The sequence below is a fragment of the Paroedura picta genome, chromosome 1 (genome assembly GCF_049243985.1).
Source record: "Paroedura picta isolate Pp20150507F chromosome 1, Ppicta_v3.0, whole genome shotgun sequence".
NCBI classification, from domain to species: Eukaryota; Metazoa; Chordata; class Lepidosauria; order Squamata; family Gekkonidae; genus Paroedura; species Paroedura picta.
Genome location: NC_135369.1, coordinates 102,689,266 through 102,707,338, shown reverse-complemented (window position 1 = coordinate 102,707,338; position 18,073 = coordinate 102,689,266). Strand labels below are relative to the sequence as shown.

The 18,073-nt window shown below is 42.6% G+C and overlaps 1 protein-coding gene across 4 annotated transcripts in view; it reads right to left on the bottom strand.

Moving 5' to 3' along the window:
• The window catches only part of FBXO30 (F-box protein 30), a 34,719-nt gene extending 17,193 nt beyond the window's left edge, over positions 1 to 17,526 (bottom strand). Inside the window, exons 1-2 of one of the 4 annotated variants that reach the window (XM_077350702.1) lie at positions 17,265 to 17,526; positions 9,294 to 9,395 (exon numbers count right to left, since the gene is read on the bottom strand). The gene's annotated coding sequence lies outside the window, so the exon portion shown is untranslated. The remainder of the gene's footprint in view (positions 1 to 9,293; positions 9,396 to 17,264) is intronic. The other 3 variants (XM_077350711.1, XM_077350721.1, XM_077350730.1) reach the window with 3 other exon arrangements.
• Between the last annotated feature and the right edge of the window lie 547 nt (positions 17,527 to 18,073).

Genomic DNA, 18,073 nt, shown 5'->3' with positions numbered 1-18,073 from the left:
TTTTTAATTGCATCTTGTTCTCATTTGCCCATTTTTCCATTGTGTTCATATCTCGTTGAACTCTGTCTCTTATCTTCCAGATTATTTGCCAGTCCTCCCAATTTGGTGTCATCTGCAAACTTGGCGAGTAGTCCCTCCACCTCTTCATTTAGATCATTAATAAATATGTTAAAAAGTACCGGACCGAGCCCCGAGCCCTGAGGTACCCCGCTACTCACCTCCCTCCAGTCTGATGAAACACCACTGACAACAACTCTTTGAGTGCGGTTCTCTAACCAATTCCCTATCCACCTAACTATCTGAAAATCCAGATTGCAGTCCTTCAATTTATCCATCAGAACATCATGGGGAACCTATCAAAAGCTTTACTAAAATCCAAGTAAACGACATCAACCGAATTTCCCCGATCCCCAGAGATGAATAGGCATTTTTCTGAATGGTTGCCTGCATGGGTCAAACCGTTGAAAACGAAGCATTGTTGTGCCTCTCTTCCAAAAGTACTGCAAATCAGATCCCCCAAATTACAGTCCAATTTATTTACTGGACACAGCCATTAAACATTGAACCAGATTTTTGCTGTACAGATTGAGGGACTGGGAGATTTCCAGTTACATCATCCAGTACAAATAGAGTTCGAGAAAGGTCTAGGTACTATTGACCACTAGCTATCAGCTGGACCAAATGAATATTAAGGGTTCCACCAAGTCCAAGTTTGCTGTGCTCATAAAACTAATCACTGCCTTCCCCTCAGTTGCTCGCAATCAACTGTGGGCAAAATTAGCAGACAAAAACTGAATAAATGCTTATTGTTCATGTTATGGGAATTTCATTCTCATATTTTTACTGGAATCAGGGTGGGCCCCATAGAATAAGTCAGAAGATTGTCATTAGTTGGGAGGCTTGAACAGGGATGTGCTTTTTAATTTGTATTTTAATGATATGGTTTGAAGTCTATCCAGCCCTGAATTTTTCCTACCATTCTTGGGTGTTCAAAAGGTATCTGTCCTCTTATACACAGATGATATGGTATTGGCTTCCTTAACCGATATCAGTTTTAAGAAGGATGTTGCACTAACTGGAAACTTCTGTAAGAGTGAAGCTTTCAACATTAATTTTGCCAGTATCAGGGTAATTGGGGAGAGACCTCAAAGGCTTGACTGGTCAAAAGATGGTAATGCCACTGAGCAATGCAAAGCCCTGCGTTGCAATGCAAAGCCTTTAAATATCTCAGGGTGACCTTCAGTGAAACACTCTCATGAAAAGCACACCTGGAGATCACCTTTAGTTCTGAGAACACAAGCATTTTTATTGAGCTAGCATTAAAATTGCTAGGATAAGGCTCCTATATGGTAGATTCAGGGCTAGAATGACTGATCACAAACCTGGGACCTACTCAAAATCTTATTTCAAAGAGAATCTCATCTTTGTCTTGGAGTACTCCAGTAGCTTTAGTTCAGGCTGACCTTGGATTATCCTCACTTAGAGGCCACACGGATTTCACCCCATTCAGAGTCTGGAGAAAGCAAAGGAATCTTTCTATGAGCCAGCTTTTAAAGGCAGAGCCTTGCACTACTGCACATGAATGCCAGTTGTATAGATGGCTTCAACAATATTCTTTGCCATTATTCCCTGTGGATGATATGCAGGGTGCTCCCTTGTCTTGTTTCAATACAGAAGACTAGATTTTTAAGACTGGTGTTATATTGGACAGAAATGCAGTATATTGCTCTAGATTTTCTATCTGGTTCAAATTGTTTAGAAAGAACCACTACAGAGCTTATTTTTCCAACATGACTTCCCCCAGTTTTTGATGGGCTCTATCATCTTTATGATTTATACTCTAAAACAGCCTTTTTTCAACCTTTTGACCGAGGAGGTACACCTGAAATACTGTCTTAATTGTAATGGCCTTTTGGCCTTACATACCGTATATACTCACATATAAGCCAAGTTTCTCAGCCCTATTTATTTATTTATTTATTTATTTATTTATTTATTTATTTATTTATTTATATTTCTCTACCACCCATTTCTTTGCAGCTCTGGGCGGTTTACACAGAACATTATAACTTACATGAAACATTTTGCAGACTATAACATCAAAATTACTTTAAAAAAACATCAAAAGATTACAAAACCACAATTATAATATAATAACAATTAACAGTAACTTTGGGAGAGTCATGGGCAGGCGTCTGGGGGGACCAGCAGGTGTTCTGAGTCGGTCAGCCTCAAGCAAATGCCTGGTGGAAGAGCTCCCTCTTGCAGGCCCTGTGGAACAGTGGAAGTTCGGGCAGGGCTCTGATCTCCTCAGGAAGCTCGTTCCACCAGGTGGGGGCTAGGACCGAGAAGGCTCTGGCCCTTGTTGAGGTCCGATGCGCTTCTCTGGGGCCAGGGATTCGCAGCCAGGTGGCGGAGCGTAAGACTCTTTTGGGGGTATAGGCAGGAAGGCGGTCTCTTAGATACACTGGGCCCAAACCGCCTATGGCCTTAAAGGTGATTACCAGAACCTTAAGCTTAATCCGGAATTCAACTGGGAGCCAGCCAAGTTGTTGGAGTGCCAGCCGGATGTGGGATCTCCATGATGTTTTAGTGAGAATCCTGGCCACAGCATTCTGTACCAGTTGTAGTTTCCGGATCAAGGATGAGGGTAGGCCTGCGTAGAGCGAGTTGCTAAGTCCAGCCTAGAGGTGACCGTCGCATGGATCACTGTGGCTATGTGTTCTGGGTCCAGGTAGGGCGCTAGTAGCTTGGCTTGGCGGAGGTGGTAGAATGCCAGCCGCGCTACCTTTGTGACCTGGGCTTCCATTGTAAGGGAAGCATCCAGGATCACGCCCAGGTTCCTGGTTGAGTGCGTTGGTGAGAGCTGCATACCAACCAGGGTGGGCAGATGCGCTTCCTCCCATGGTCCCTTCCTACCCAACCATAGGACCTCTGTCTTTGTAGGGTTGAGCTTCAGGCGACTCTGCTTGATCCATTTTGTCACTGCTTCCAGACATCTGGCTAAGGATTCTGCGCGGCAGTCATCCATCAGGAGGAAGAGCTGGGTGTCATCCGCATATTGGTGGCAACCCAGCCCAAACCTCCGCACCAGCTGAGCCAGAGGGAGCAGAAAGATGTTAAATAAGATAGGAGAAAGGACTGTTCCTTGTGGGACTCCACATGTGAGCTGGTGTTGGTTAGATATTATCTCCTATGACTACCCTCTGTCTACGGCCCCGGAGGAAGGAATTCAGCCATTTGAGGGCCATTCCCCGTATTCCGGTGTCGGCGAGGCAGCGAGCAAGGAGCTCATGGTCTACTGTGTCAAACGCTGCCGATAGGTCTAACACTATGAGCAGCGCTGACCTGCCCTGGTCTAGCTGGCGTCGGAAGTCGTCCATCAGGGCGACTAGCACTGTCTCCACCCCATGTCCAGGCCAGAAGCCCAACTGAAATGGGTCAAGGGCTGAAGTTTCCTCCAGGAATGCTGATATTTGGTCCACAGCAGACCTTTCAACTAACTTCCCCAGAAATGCTAAGTGCAAAACAGGGCAATAGCTGTCAGGGTCTTACGCAGCCAGGGATGGTTTCTTGAGTAACGGGCGTACCACTGCCTCTTTTAAACCCTCTGGGAATTCTCCTGTAGAGAGGGAGAGGTTAATTATTTCCCGGAGGGGGCTTCCTATTCTTCTGTCTGTTGTTTTTAGGAGCCATGATGGCATGGGTCTAGTGGGCAAGTGGTTGGCCTCGTTGCCGCTAGCATCCTGTCCACTTCAGTTTGTGAGAGTCGTCTGAAGTGACTCATTGTTGTCTGCAAAGACAGCCAAGGGGCCTCTAGGTCACTTTCTGTGTCTAAAGTTGAAGGAAGGTCACAACGAAGCCTCGAGATTTTGTCTGCTATTATTTTGGCACCCTTCATTGAGGTCGGTGAGAGATCGGACTATCCTAAATAATTGTGCCGGGCGTGAGTGCGCAGACGCGATGCTAGTCGAGTAAAAGTTTCGTTACACTGAAAAAAGCTTTAAAGCTGAAAAAGTCCCCCTCAGCTTATATGTGGGTATTAAAAAAAAAAAAAAACAGCTTCCAGACAAGACTGGAGGGTGGGGGTAGGAGACAAATATATATGCGAGTATATACAGTAATAAATGTTTTGCTTGTTTGCAAAATACTAACTTACTGAATAAAGGTAAAGGTATCCCCTGTGCAAAGCACCGGGTCATGTCTGACCCTTGGGGTGATGCCCTCTAGCGTTTTCATGGCAGACTCAATACGGGGTGGTTTGCCAGTGCCTTCCCCAGTCATTACCGTTTACCCCCCAGCAAGCTGGGTACTCATTTTACCGACCTCGGAAGGATGAAAGGCTGAGTCAACCTTGAGCCGGCTGCTGGGATCGAACTCCCAGCCTCATGGGCAGAGCTTTCAGACTGCATGTCTGCTGCCTTACCACTCTGCGCCACAGGAGGCTCTGAATACAAACTCCAATACAAACTCTGAATACAAACTTACTGAATACAAACTCCATAAATAGCATAGTGGGAATTCAAACCATGGTATCCCAGATCTAGGTCTGATACTCTAACCACTACGCCACATGGGTTCTCATCAACAGTCATTCATTTCTGCCAATATGAATCAAATGTATGCACATCCACAATTAAATTTTTAAAGTATTATGTCTCCCACCTCTCAGGTCTATTCTTTATCGTTTATGAGCCTGGAAGAAGTTCCAGCTCCTGGAAGTCAAACAGAAATAAGTTCACAGGAATCATACGAATAATGAGGAGGCAAGAATGGGTCTATGTGGGCAATAAAAGAATTTGGAAGGTGCAATAAAGAAAAACTTGAAGACTGAATAAGTGACAGGAATTAAATAGGAAACCTTGATTTATAATAAAAGAGATTAAGTGAGTGTGCCAGGCATCCTTGCTTCAGCTACAGCATCCTAAAACAGTATTTGTGCAGAGATAGAATAGAGGATGATGGCAATATCCATCTTGAACTCAAACCCACCGTGACAGTTGAGGGCAAGATTTTGAGGCAAGAGATTTCAAAAGCTTATTAAACTACTCTGTTCTCTCAGTAATTCAGGGTGGATAGTTGTTTCAAGTGAACAAAGAATATTTTGTTATACTGCAAGCAGTATGAAAGAGTGTAGGGTATGTAACTCTGCCAAAGAAGAGCAAAACATTGGCATTTAAAGAAGATTGTGATGAATTCAAAGAAATGGAAAATGCATTCAATCTAAGATAAGTGAACCAATATTCATTATTTTGAGTGGATTTGTACTTTCCCACATACATATTTTAATATATTATTGTATTTTTGTTGCTTTCTTATTTTCAGGGGCTTTTCCTCCCTCTCCTGTGGATATTTTGTTTGATTATGGATTAACGTGTACTAATTTACAGTTCTTTCTAAGTAAATAAACATACTTTCTAGACATGACTTCAAGGGATTTCCAACTTTTTTCTGTCAGATGCCAATATTGGTTTCTTTGCCTGATCCATGTGGCTTTTCTAGCCCGTGTAATTGTTTAACAACTTAAAATATCAGTAATTATTTTTTCTGACAAGATTTCTATTGTGTATAAAAATGTAAAATGATTTTTTAAAATTCAGTTTTCATTAAAAACAGCCTGATTTTAATAACAGTCTAAATCTGAGCATAATATAGGCCTATAACCTGTTAAAATGTAACTTACTTAATTAAGAAGGGTTGTGGTTTTCTACGTTAACAAAATGTGAAAAAACTTTGTCAGTCATGATACAGAATAATAAATTCTTGCCCTTCTATTATGGTTCGAGGTTGGGAGCAAGGGATCAAATGGATGCTAGTTACTACCTCTGCAACAAGTTTTGTATTTTATCTATAATGAATACCAACATTTACCATCTAATTTAACATTTAACAATGTACTGATCAGTACTGCCAACCCTTACTTGTAAATTGAGATTCTTTACTCAATGGAGATGGGGCAGGACAGCTATACAGAAGAAGGATCAATTCAATGTAAAAATCCCCTACATAAACAATACTGGAAACAAAGAACACCTTCCATAGTTAATTCAAACTAGCACCTTTCTGCTAGAGTCAGGCATGGCTTCAAGTTGTAAGTCAGACCTTTTCTGGACTTGTGTTCTTTTGCTTGAACTATTATTTAAGCACTACCTAATTTTAAAATGGACATTTAATTTATATTACTGATTTAGATCAATCAGTACTGCTCAGCTAAAATTTAATTTGAGGAGCCATGACAACACAAAATACAAAATAGAATACTGTATATTTACAAAATAACATTTCATTGTTCACTAGAGCATTGTATATATAAATCTTAGTCACGCTTACTAAATACAGTGAAGCCAGATTCCAGTCAGTGTTTAAAGTACAAATCAATGCACATGCTCTTACCAATGAACAAACCTAGAAAGAACAGTTGTTCATTTCTGATTTGGCAATGTCAACAGATAGATTCAGTTCATTTGAGATGTTTAAGTATGTATGTTTGCCTGTTACCAACCAAGAAACCTAAAAATACACAGAGTTCTGGTGTAATGTCCACTGGTCTCCAAAGGTGTAGATCACCTGATGTTATTGTACATGCTACAATCAGCTGACTAGAACTGTCAAAATGTGTTTTGAAATTCTGTCACAACTGTTGCAAACAACCCAGTGACCGATGTTTGTACAAATGACTACGAACATAATTACTTGAAATAGAACATTCTAAGTATTCCAAGTGTAATTCAAATCCTTCACTGCACTCCTGTGTATCCAGATACTACAGCTACACTCTTAAACTCTGAACAGTGAAATTGTAACTCCTCTTCAAAAGGATATATTTCTTATTTCATACATTTAATTCACCTTCTTTATTTAGAGTCAGTGGTGGTTTTCCTATTAAATGTTAGATAAGAAACAAAGCATGAAAGAGGATCACTGCATTAGAGCTGTTGCAGTTTAATTACTTTAAACATTGCCACTTGTTTTGAGACAGTTCAGTTCTCAAAAAGGTAAAAGTGGGAATATTTTTGTAAAATGTGACAACAGATCAACAAGGAAAAAACCCTGTAATAACTGCCTTTAAGAACAATTTTGTGCAATACAAGTCTTAGTTTGATTTTTCATGAGAATGAGCTGATAAAAACATTACAATTTTTACGCACAGAAAATCAGAGTACTATATTCACTGCCCTGAGCCTTAATCAGAAAGGCAGACTAAATAAAAACTGTTAATTAGATATTAATTATATACCCATTGCGACAGCATTGTGCATATTCCATTTATATGAAGCAAATTAGAATGTTCCATAGCCAGGCATTAAGACAGCATATAAACAACGTACTATTCTAAAAGCTTTAAATTATATAAAGCAAAGAATAAGAACAAACTGCTTTAACTTTTAAAACATAAAAAATGTTTTTTACATATTTTAATCAGAACTTTGGATAAATTTCTGAGGCGGAAGAGGGAACAATTTTCAACAATTTCTCTCTCCCACTTCCCCCAATATATTCCTGGAAGTCCCCTGTTACTATACTCTGTTAAATTATAAAGGTAAAACACTTATGTCTGTTTTTCTGACAATACTGACGGGCCTCAGCTCAAATTTCCAAGGTTGAAAGAGTTTCCATCCATGTGACCCCACCAAAATGTTCTCTCTAAAGCCGAGAGAAGCAAAAGGTAGGGCTTTAATGGTTCCCAGGCAGACCCATGAAGCTGTTAGGTTTAAATAGCTAGATGCTATTTCAGCAGTCTATTCGCTTCACCCCGCTTCTAAACGAGGAAGGGTGAAATGGACCAGCCTAACCAGCCAGCTTGTTTCAGGGACGCGCCCCTAACCAAATCAGAATTGTCCAGTTCATGCCCATCCCTTATTACAAGTAAAAACAAAAAACAAAAACAGAAAATATTATTTTAAAAGTGGAAGGTCTGTCCAAAGGAATTGAAGAGGAGGGAGCACAGGCTCTGGCAAAATAAATGTAAATCAATAATTTAGACATGCAAAAAGTGAATTTGAGGACCAGGTTCCTAAACACACCAAGACAAACAACTGATTTATAATTATCATGGATAAAATCAGAAACCTCTTTTTTCCCCTTATTTTATCTGTAGTTCTCTTTGTTCTTATCTATGTTCTATTTTAAAATTCTGAATAAAAGTTTTATATAAAAAGACAAACTTGATTGAAAGGGAAAGTAGGTAGCTCAGTGAAAGTCAATCCAGTGGACTATAGCACTGGAGAAAAGGGCTTTTTTTTTTAAGGGATCGAAAATAAAACAGCTGATCCTATGGTGCTTCATTTGGAATACTGTGTGCAAGTTATGATCATCATACTGCAAAAAATACATCACTGAGCTACAAAAAGTACAGAAGAGGGCAACCAAGATAATTAGTGGGCTGGCGAATCTTCTCTTTGAGGAAAGGCTAAAGAGTCTAGAATTTCTCAGTTTAGAAAAGAGACCCCTAAAGAGGGAGCATGAAAACAGTTCATAAAATGTACAGGGAGCCAACAAAGATCTTTTTCTCCTAAAATACTAGAAGTCAAGAGTAACAATGAAACTGATGGGAGAGCCAGCTTGGTGTAGTGGTTAGGAGCGCGGATTTCTAATATGGCGAGCCAGGTTTGATTCCGCACTCCTTCATATGCAACCAGCTGGGTGACCTTAGGCTCATCACAGCACTGATAAAGCTGTTCTGACCAAGCAGTGACCAAGGGCTCTCACAGAGTATCTGTTGTGGGGAGAGGAAAGGGAAGGCAACTGTAAGCCACTTTGAGACTCCTTTGGGTAGAAAAAAAAGGCACATAAGAACCAACTCTTCTTCTTCAGATTTAGCGCAGACAAAAGGAAATACCTATGTATGCTGTTGATTAGTGTGGGATTCGTTCCTAGAGGGTGTAGAGATGACCAAGGTAACAGACAGCTTTAAAAGGAGTTAACAGATTCATGAAAGATACATCTATCATTGACATGGTGTCTGAAGTGAACATTCACATTCAGAAGTAGTCAGCCTTTGAATCCCAGTGTCAGGAGACAAGATCAGGGAAGGGCTAACTGTTCTTGGCCTCCAGGGGAACTGGCTGGCTACTGTGTGAGGCAGGATGCTAGACTAGATGGTTTTTACTATTGATCTCAGCTAGATTACTAGCATCTTGCCACAACTTCTAAAAGATTCCAATAGAATCTTTAAAAATAATCAGCTTATTACCACCCTGCTACCATCATTTACCTTTAAAAACACTGTTGTAAGACAAACATACTAGAACCAAGGAAGTTCAAACTGTTGCCAAGGGACATTAACACTGTACCTGATGAAACTGTAACACAGGAAAGCCAACTAGAGAAACAGATAATCTTATGTGTAAGGCACTTCTGCTCTTAAAATCAATCTCCCATCATCCGTACCTGATCTGCAAAGACAGAAAAGTGTGAAAAGAGTAAATTTATGTAGTGCTGGAATACCAATAAAATATTTTTTAAATCCCACAGTAAACAATTTCTGTGTGTAAATGCAGTGTTTTTATTGCATCATTATATCATCCTATACAAATGGCAGTACCAAAGGGCCTTGCTTCCCAGCCCCATGGAAGTTAGGCTCAATAAACACCCTTAATAGAATAGCAGTCACCTTATGCCTGACAGGTCTCCCTGGACATCTTTGTCCCTTGGCTCTCCAGATTTATTAGAAGAAAGTATACACTGTCTTTCCACAGCCCTGGCCAAGGCAGCTCACAAAACAGAAGCAAACAAACCATAAAATCCCTAATGCTAGCCCAGCTATCACACAAACACAGCACAAAACATTTAGCAACCAAAAAAGCAATCCTCAAAACCCAGCCTGCAAGCTAGAAGTAAGAGTAAATACCAAAGCCCTTTGTTAAAAGTCTGGCTAAAAAGAATTGTTCTGGCCAAGAAAAGAGCAGAGGAGAACTTTAATGAATAAGGTTGGCAACCCTAACTACCCATCTGAACAACAGCAAAAACACTGGGGTATATCCAACCTTGCAATTCACGCACATGTGGTACCACCACTGAAAAAACACTGCTGCTAGTCACAAATTGCAGCACCTCTGTAGGCAGGGACACTTAAGGAGGATTCTTAACAGCAGCCTAGGCCGTCTGGGATTAAGCCACATATAAACCGAAACATAAGTAGTCACAGTAGCACAAATGACATGATCTGGACTAGCACAAAGTCCACAGTATTTGCTGTATAAGAATATAATCTGATAAGATTATTCTGGAAAGGATGGAACAAGTCTTACAAAATAATGTCATTTCTGTTACATTCCTTGGTAGCGTCCTAGTACATGTTTTGAAATATTGAGCAAGCAATATTTTTCAAAATCAGTTCCTCAAACTAACAATCCCTATTCAAAATTCCAGACAACTCCAAAGTTACCTGGTTAAGGATGTAAAGACCCCAAAAAAGCACACGAATAATAGAAATTAAGATTAAATTTATTTAATTACAAATGAAACACCTACAAGTAAATTTAACTTCTTTATAAATGTACGATTGTGAATAAAAATGAAGTTGTTTTTTTATGAAAATTTCAGGGAAATTTAAGGAACTCCAGTTTATTATCCTTTGTGGAGTGAGTGAAACTTTTTGAAGTCAAGGTTTTACTTTTTAAAACATGTTTAGTATGAAGGCTACATAAGAATTTACAGTGTTAGGCAATTCCTGCATGCATAAGAAGAAGAAGAAGAAGAAGAAGAAGAAGAAGAAGAAGAAGAAGAAGAAGAAGAAGAAGAAGAAGAAGAAGAGTTGGTTCTTATATGCCGCTTTTCCCTACCCGAAGGAGGCTCAAAGCGGCTTACAGTCGCCTTCCCATTCCTCTCCCCACAACAGACACCCTGTGGGGTGGGTGAGGCTGAGAGAGCCCTGATATCACTGCCCGGTCAGAACAATTTTATCAGTGCCGTGGCGAGCCCAAGGTCACCCAGCTGGTTGCATGTGGGGGAGCGCAGAATCGAACCCGGCATGCCAGATTAGAAGTCCGCACTCCTAACCACTACACCAAACTGGCTAAGAGATCTACACAACATATTCAGTTATGTCCGAATGTAACAAATTTTTATTCTGACAATTAACTATGTTGTGTTATGATCATAATTCAGTACACTAATAAACATTTCAACTTTTTCAGTGGTGTAAACTTTGATCCAACTGCCCAATATGCTGTTATCCCTATTGTAACTGTAGGAGATTGTTTTTTGTCTAAATATGTTTATTTTGTTTATTTCCAGCTTTCCCCCTCCCATATCTCTCCAATGGCAAAATCTAGTATGTGCTAAAGTAGCATAAGAATGCAGGAGTCTGCAGCTGTCTCTGGAACAGCATTAATATTTTTAAATTTCATAAATATGCCAAATAGCTTGATTTTATGTCAAAGAATTCACTAAAATGCATTTATATTAAAAGAGTGACATAAGTTTTGATTTTGCAATATACTACATAGGTTTCAATTTTCACAAAATCTGTTCCCCCCAAAACGGAGGGAAATACCCCCCTACACCCAGAGCTTCCAAAACTGCAAAAAATTTATATCTTTTGAAACATCTTCCTGGGAGTCATCATTGTGAAACAGGAAAACTTGTGAATGATCATACACAGGACTTCCCTATGTATTACAGTTCCTATCCAACATGAATGGAACTAATCCACAATCATTACTTACTATGCATAATTTATCCATCACTAATGATCTATAAATGAACGACAAATCTTATCTACAGCTTTTTAAGTAGTGATGGAACAACAACACTAAATACATTGTATATTGGAACCTATCGTGAAGAATGCTATCCTAACCATTACTGTGAAGACTATGATGTGATTTAGAGATGAAACCTGGGAGACCAGGGGGAAGCGCAGAGAATTGGAAATATGACGAAAATTGGAGGGGAAGAAATCTGGAGAAAAACAAAAATAAGTACATTTACTTTCTCCAAAATTAAGGAAGAATATTCATGGTGGTATAAAATGTGTTTTATCTTTCAAAATGCTATTATTTGCATATTTTAAGGACTAAGCATTAAAACAACTTAATTTACTAAATATTTCTCTATCATGTAAATGCTGACTAGTTTTCAATGAAGACCATGAAAGCAAAGCTTGTTATGCATCTGATGCAATTCAGTTCCAGAAACAGGGACAGAATAACAATGCATCCATGTCCACCAAGCCAGAATGGAGATATAGGACAGATGTTTAGATATAATTTAGATCTGCAGCAAGAATGGGACTAGGCATCTGACCAATCAAAAAAGATATTTTGGTGAAATGCTATCAATATTTTATTTAATTTATTTTTAATAAATTAAATGAAAGTTCTGACCCGATACTATTGGCAAGGTTATAACAATAAAACCACACAATAAAATAGTAAAATTCCAACATTAAAACCCACTCTAACTCGGTGGCAAACTAATATCCACCCCACCTGCTTGACGACCACCCACCCAGTGCCTCAGTGGTATGGAGAAGGCTGCTGTTCCACTTAAAAATGAGGAGAGGCCCCAATCATCATTGCTTTGGTTGCAACCAAAGACTTGGTGGAAGAGCTCCTTCTTGCATGCCCTGCAGAACCAAGAAAGTTATTGCAGGGCCCTCAACTCTTCCAGGCTGGGGCCAGAACCACCAGCAAATTTGTATTCGCAGAGTGCAAGGCCCTGCAGGTGGCATAAGGCGATAAACTGTCCCTCAGATATGTGGGTCCCAGAGTGCAAAGGGCCTTAAAGGGTAACACTAAAACCTTGAACTTGATTTGGAATGCAATTGGCAACCAATGCTGCTGCCTCAGCTCAGGCTGGATATGGTCGCTCCAAGGTGTTCCAGTGAGGACCCTAGCAACTGCATTTTGTACCAGGTGCAATTTCCAGGTCAAGTACAAGGACAGACCCATGTAGAACAAGTTACAGAAGTCAATCCTGGAGGTGACCATCACATGAATCACTGTGGCTAGGTACTATGGGGAAAGGTAGGGTGCTAGTAGCTTCACCTGATGTAGGTGGAAAAATGCTAGGAGGGCTACTCTCAAATGAAAGGGAGGCATCGAGGATCACACCCAGATTCCTAGTAGAGGGCGAGATGTTATGTTGCACCCCAGCCAGGCTGGGCAACCACACTTCTTGGCCTGCCCCCTTCCTCCCCAGCCACAGGACCTCTGTCTTGGAGGGTCTTAGTTTCAGGCAACTCTGCACAAGCCATCCAGCTGCAGCTTCCAAACATCTGGCAAATGTTTCCTAGGGGGGAGTCCGGGCAGCCATACATCAGGAGATAGAGCTGGGTGTCATCTGGATACTGATGACCCAGCTCAAAACTCCAGACCAGTTGGGCCGGAGGACACATAGTTAAAAAATGTGGGGGAGAGAACTGCCCCCTGCAGAACTCCACACAGGAGTTGGAAGGTGCAGGATAATTCTTCCCCCAATGAGTCCCTCTGTCTGGTTCTGAAGGAAGAAGATCAGCCACAGAAGTACTGTCCCATGTATCCTAGCCTCAGCAAGGTGGTGTGCTAAGAAATCTTGGTGGTCCACATCAAATGCAGCCGAGAGATCTAACATCATGAGAATAGCCATCATGAGAATGAGAATTCAGCTGGTGCCAGAGATCACCCGTCAGGGCGACCAACACCATCTCCACTCCATGGCCAGGACGGAAGCCTGACTGGCATGGGTCAAGTGCCAAAGCTTTCTCCAAGAATGTCAGGAGGTGATCCACAGTGGCCCTTTCCACCTTGTCCAGAAATGCAAGATGTGAGACTTGGCAGTAGATGGCCAGGTCTCATAGATCAAGTGAAAGGGCCAGCAAAGGGTGAAGTAATCCTCAGTTGGTTGCATAGTTTGCTCATTACAAAAATAATTACTGGCTTCTATCTTGAAGCACCAGGATCAGCCTGCTTTTATTTTTTTTTAATAATTTTAAAACAAAGAGTTGGTGTTATTTTGTTTTGAAAACAATATGCTGTTCAGGGATGCTTTGTAATAATGTTTTTAATAGGGTTTTTTTTGTTTATGGGATCGACTTTGTGACCCACCACCAGCCGGCTTTCTGGGATTTGCAGGAAATAACTCAAAATAATAATAATAATAAATAAATAATGATGCCTGCAATTACAGCAGGTAGCCAGTAGAAGAATTGTTATGCCTTTAGGTCTGACCCTGAGAACTACTGCATGGCTACTGAGAAAGCAGCCCTCAGTATAGTATTTTCCAGCAAATGATGCTAATGATGAAATCATGGAGCGGGTATTCTTGGCTTCAGGGTCAATCAACAACTGGCTTAGACTGTTATGTTTCATTATGCATGCATTGCTTCCAGCGGCCACCTAAACTCCAAACATGGACTTTTGCACAAAACATGCAAGAGTTGGAAAGGAGAATGCCTGAAACTGAAAAGTGCGACATTGCTTACTGGACTGGGGGCTACGCGCCTACCCTTAAACAGTCTGGTTGATTACCTGTTCAGGAAGCAAGGAAATCAGGTCCAGAAAAATAACCCTGTGCTCCCCACTTGTCAGAACTAATGCCTTCATTTTTTAATAACTTATAACTTAAGTATGATACAGGTGAATAATTACTTTAATACTGTTCTAAAGCCTTGGAACTTCAGCATATATATTTCAGATATCATTAACAGTATGCAAACATTAAAAAGACTTTCCAAATTTGCTCAAGCACAGCTATCATCATCAATTTTTAAAAAATGTTATGGGTACTTCCGACAACATGCCAGCCCTCTGATTCACCCTTGGGGGGGGGGGAAGGCCCACACCCCCAAGGGCACTCAAAGGTGCTGACACGTCATTGGGAAATACCAGGGGGCTCTGATTGGTCCTCACTGGAAGGGCCCTTCCCCGCTGAGAGTCAAGCAAAGGCTCTTCCTGCCCCCCTCCACTGCAGCCCATGTGCTGTCTCACAGCAGGCAGTAAACAGCAGGCAGCAGCTTCCACCATGGGGACCGGCCTTTTTCACTGACCTCCCCACAGGACGAGTTTACCAGTGGCCTCTGATGCAGCCACCCATGGTTCTGTCATGCCTGGCAAGGAACACCACAATCCTCTGCTGTGGGCTCTGGCTGCCACACGAGCTAGGGGGTGGGGTTGCCTGCAACCAGCTCTCTGCCCCATACAGCAAGAGCTGGCAGGGAGAGGCCCTGCTGGTACCTCCCAGCCCTTTTTTATAAAGGGCTTCACATCTAGTTTAGGAATTAAAAAGAGGATTATAATTTACCTCATTACTGCCACATCTACTAATACAATATTGTTTCATTTCAGTAGCTGTCTTTGGTTTGCAGTAGACAGCAAAGTTTGAGTGCACTAGCACCTTAAAGACCAGGGTATAAGCTTCTGCAAGTCAAAGCTTACCCCCCCCCAAAGGGCCAATGATGGGCCAGGGGGATGGGAAGCGGAGGGGCCTCAGGTGGCCATGCTTCCCAACCAGATATTGCATGATTGTGCCACTTCTGGGTTTTCTTGAAGCCTGAGGACTGTTTCAGGGATTTCTCAATGGTAAAAAGGTTGCGAAAGGCTGGCATAGATCCTGAACATCATGCTGATCTTTAAGGTGCTATTGTCCAGGAATCTTACATTTGAAAAAGCAGAAGCAAAGTTTAATTACTTGGAATCCAGAAGTTAACTTCTGTGGCCTGAATGATCCCACAAACCTTTTCCCAAGGACTACTGACAAGCCTGACACAGCTAAAATAAGCTTCCACACATACTATCAAGGTACAATACAAACTTTGCTATTTAAAAATCACACTTATTTGATAGTGAATTGTTCAACATTGCCAAGAAAAAATAAATTAGATTCAATTACCTCCTAACACCATAAATCCCACCTACATTTATTCACTACTTAAGTATCATTAGCTGAAGGCTGTCACCACAAGACCTCCAAACCATACCAAAGATGGCAACTAAAAACAAAAGATTTCCTTTAGAAAATAGGCAATGCCATGATGTTACATATAAGAACATCAGAGAAGCCACATTGGATCAGGCTAATGGCTCATCCAATTCAATACTCATCATGCCATGGCCAAAACCAAGGTACTATCCAGAGGTCCAGCAGTGTGGCTAGAACTCAAGAAGAACACCCCCTCCCCAAAGCAACAAGATTGCCACAGGTCATAGTGCTCCATCTACACATTGTGGCTAATACTTCATAGGTTTATGCTTCTTAACAAGTTACATTAGTGGTTAATGTCTGCTATAATACACTGTTCTGAAATTTCATCGTTCACTTATTTTACCAGGTTTATATTTGTGTATTCCAAACTTGTTTTTACTGTTACCACACTCTGGTTTCAGTCAACACACTTTTCAAGATGCCTCCACAACCCCAGGCCCTTGTAAAGACCCAGAGAAGAGTCTCTTTATATTCGATGTGTAAACAGAAGAAGCATATTTCAACAAGCCAATCACAACCTAGCAAAGCGACACTCACACTCTCTCTAGCGTTTTAACAGAGGAGCGATTCTGCCTCCTTTTAAGGCTTGTGCTTCCCTTCCCAGGGCACTCTTACTGGCGCAAAAAGGGCAAAAACTCCAGTGCTATTTGGTTTTGCTCATACACCCAGAGAGGCGCAACAAATTCCCACTGTGAACTTCAAGGATGTCTCGATGTAGAAAATTAAACACCTTGTTACACTGGGGGGCGGGGGGCGGGGGGCGGGGGGCGGGTGGGAGAGGCAGCGACGAGATGACTTGCAGCTGTTGTCTCGACAGCCCGCACAATGGGCATTTCCAGCCCAGGGGGCCGGGCGCGTGTCTGCTTGCGCGGCTCCCCATATGACTGCAGTGAAAAAGCTAATCGAGCAGTCCAGGGCAGAAGAAAGAGACGGCCCGTTCCTCCCTCTCCGTACTACTGCCATTGTTTCCCCCGTACGTCAAAAGCAAAGGGAGAAAAGGGAGGGCCCGGCAGAGATAAGAAAGCCGGGGCTGCGATCCTTCTCCCCCGGCCCCTTTGCCCAAATAACGCGTGATTTCTTTTTTAATTTACAAAAAGGGAGACCCACGCAAATGTCCCAGGAAAGTACCCGCGACGCCCTCCCTCCTGGGCAGCCGCTTAAAGTGTTCCAGCTGTCAGTCAGCGCTGCGGCTACAGCCCTCCCGGGGAAACCGTGCCGAGCTCCCACTCGCGTCCCTAGCCCCGGCAACTAGAACCGCCGCGCCTCAGCCTCAGCCAGGCCCGGCCCAGCCCCGCGCTTCCCGGCCCGCGCGAAGGCGCAAAAGGGGAATCCCCAACCTGCCGCCGCCATTTGTTTACCTCTCGGCCGACAGGGAGAAGCAGCCGCGTCGACAGCGCCCCTCCCGGGAGACTCACCCGCTCGCTCGCTCGCTCGGGCAGGCAGCGCGGAGGGGGAAAGGCAAGACAAGCCGCGCGCCCCTCCCAGCCGCTCGTCAGAGTCGACCCGGTTCCGGTGAGGCGGAGGACGGCCAGGGCTGGCTCACAACGCCGCTTTCCGGCGCCCTCTCTTCCCTTGCTCCATGCGGCAGGGCAACTGGGGTGTGGGGGGGGGTGTCGTAAAAGGAGGGCGGGAGGTGCTGCCGGGACTGCGGCGGCAGTGAGCGTCTGTGACGCGCGGACAGAAGGCGGGGCGACCAAAACTTCCCCAAAGGGACACGTTCAGGCTGTCCCAGAGCAGAAAGGGATGGGATGAGGGATGGGATATGAGGGATGGGATATGGGGGATGGGGGATGGGGGATGGGGGATGGGGGGGGGGCGTTGGTTGTTGCTGACCGCATTCCCCAAGAATGTTTGAAGCGCTTTCACTAGTTATCACCGATACCATCAGAATCCAACAACTTCAGGCCAATTCTCTTTAAACCGGCGTGAATGACTGTTTTGTGTCGTTGTGGTGTCTGCTTGGGCTTTGTTCGGGACCAAGGTAGCTATGTACCCCCTCCCCCCCCCCCCAAGTATGATTAGGATTAGGCTGCACAGGAGCCTTATCATATAAAATTGATTTGTATGCTTGTTTGTTCAACATACAGAGTGTTGTTAACACATGATGACATATACTGCACAGGAATAATCTGTACCGATCTTCTGGCGGCCTTGTTGCTTGCTATAT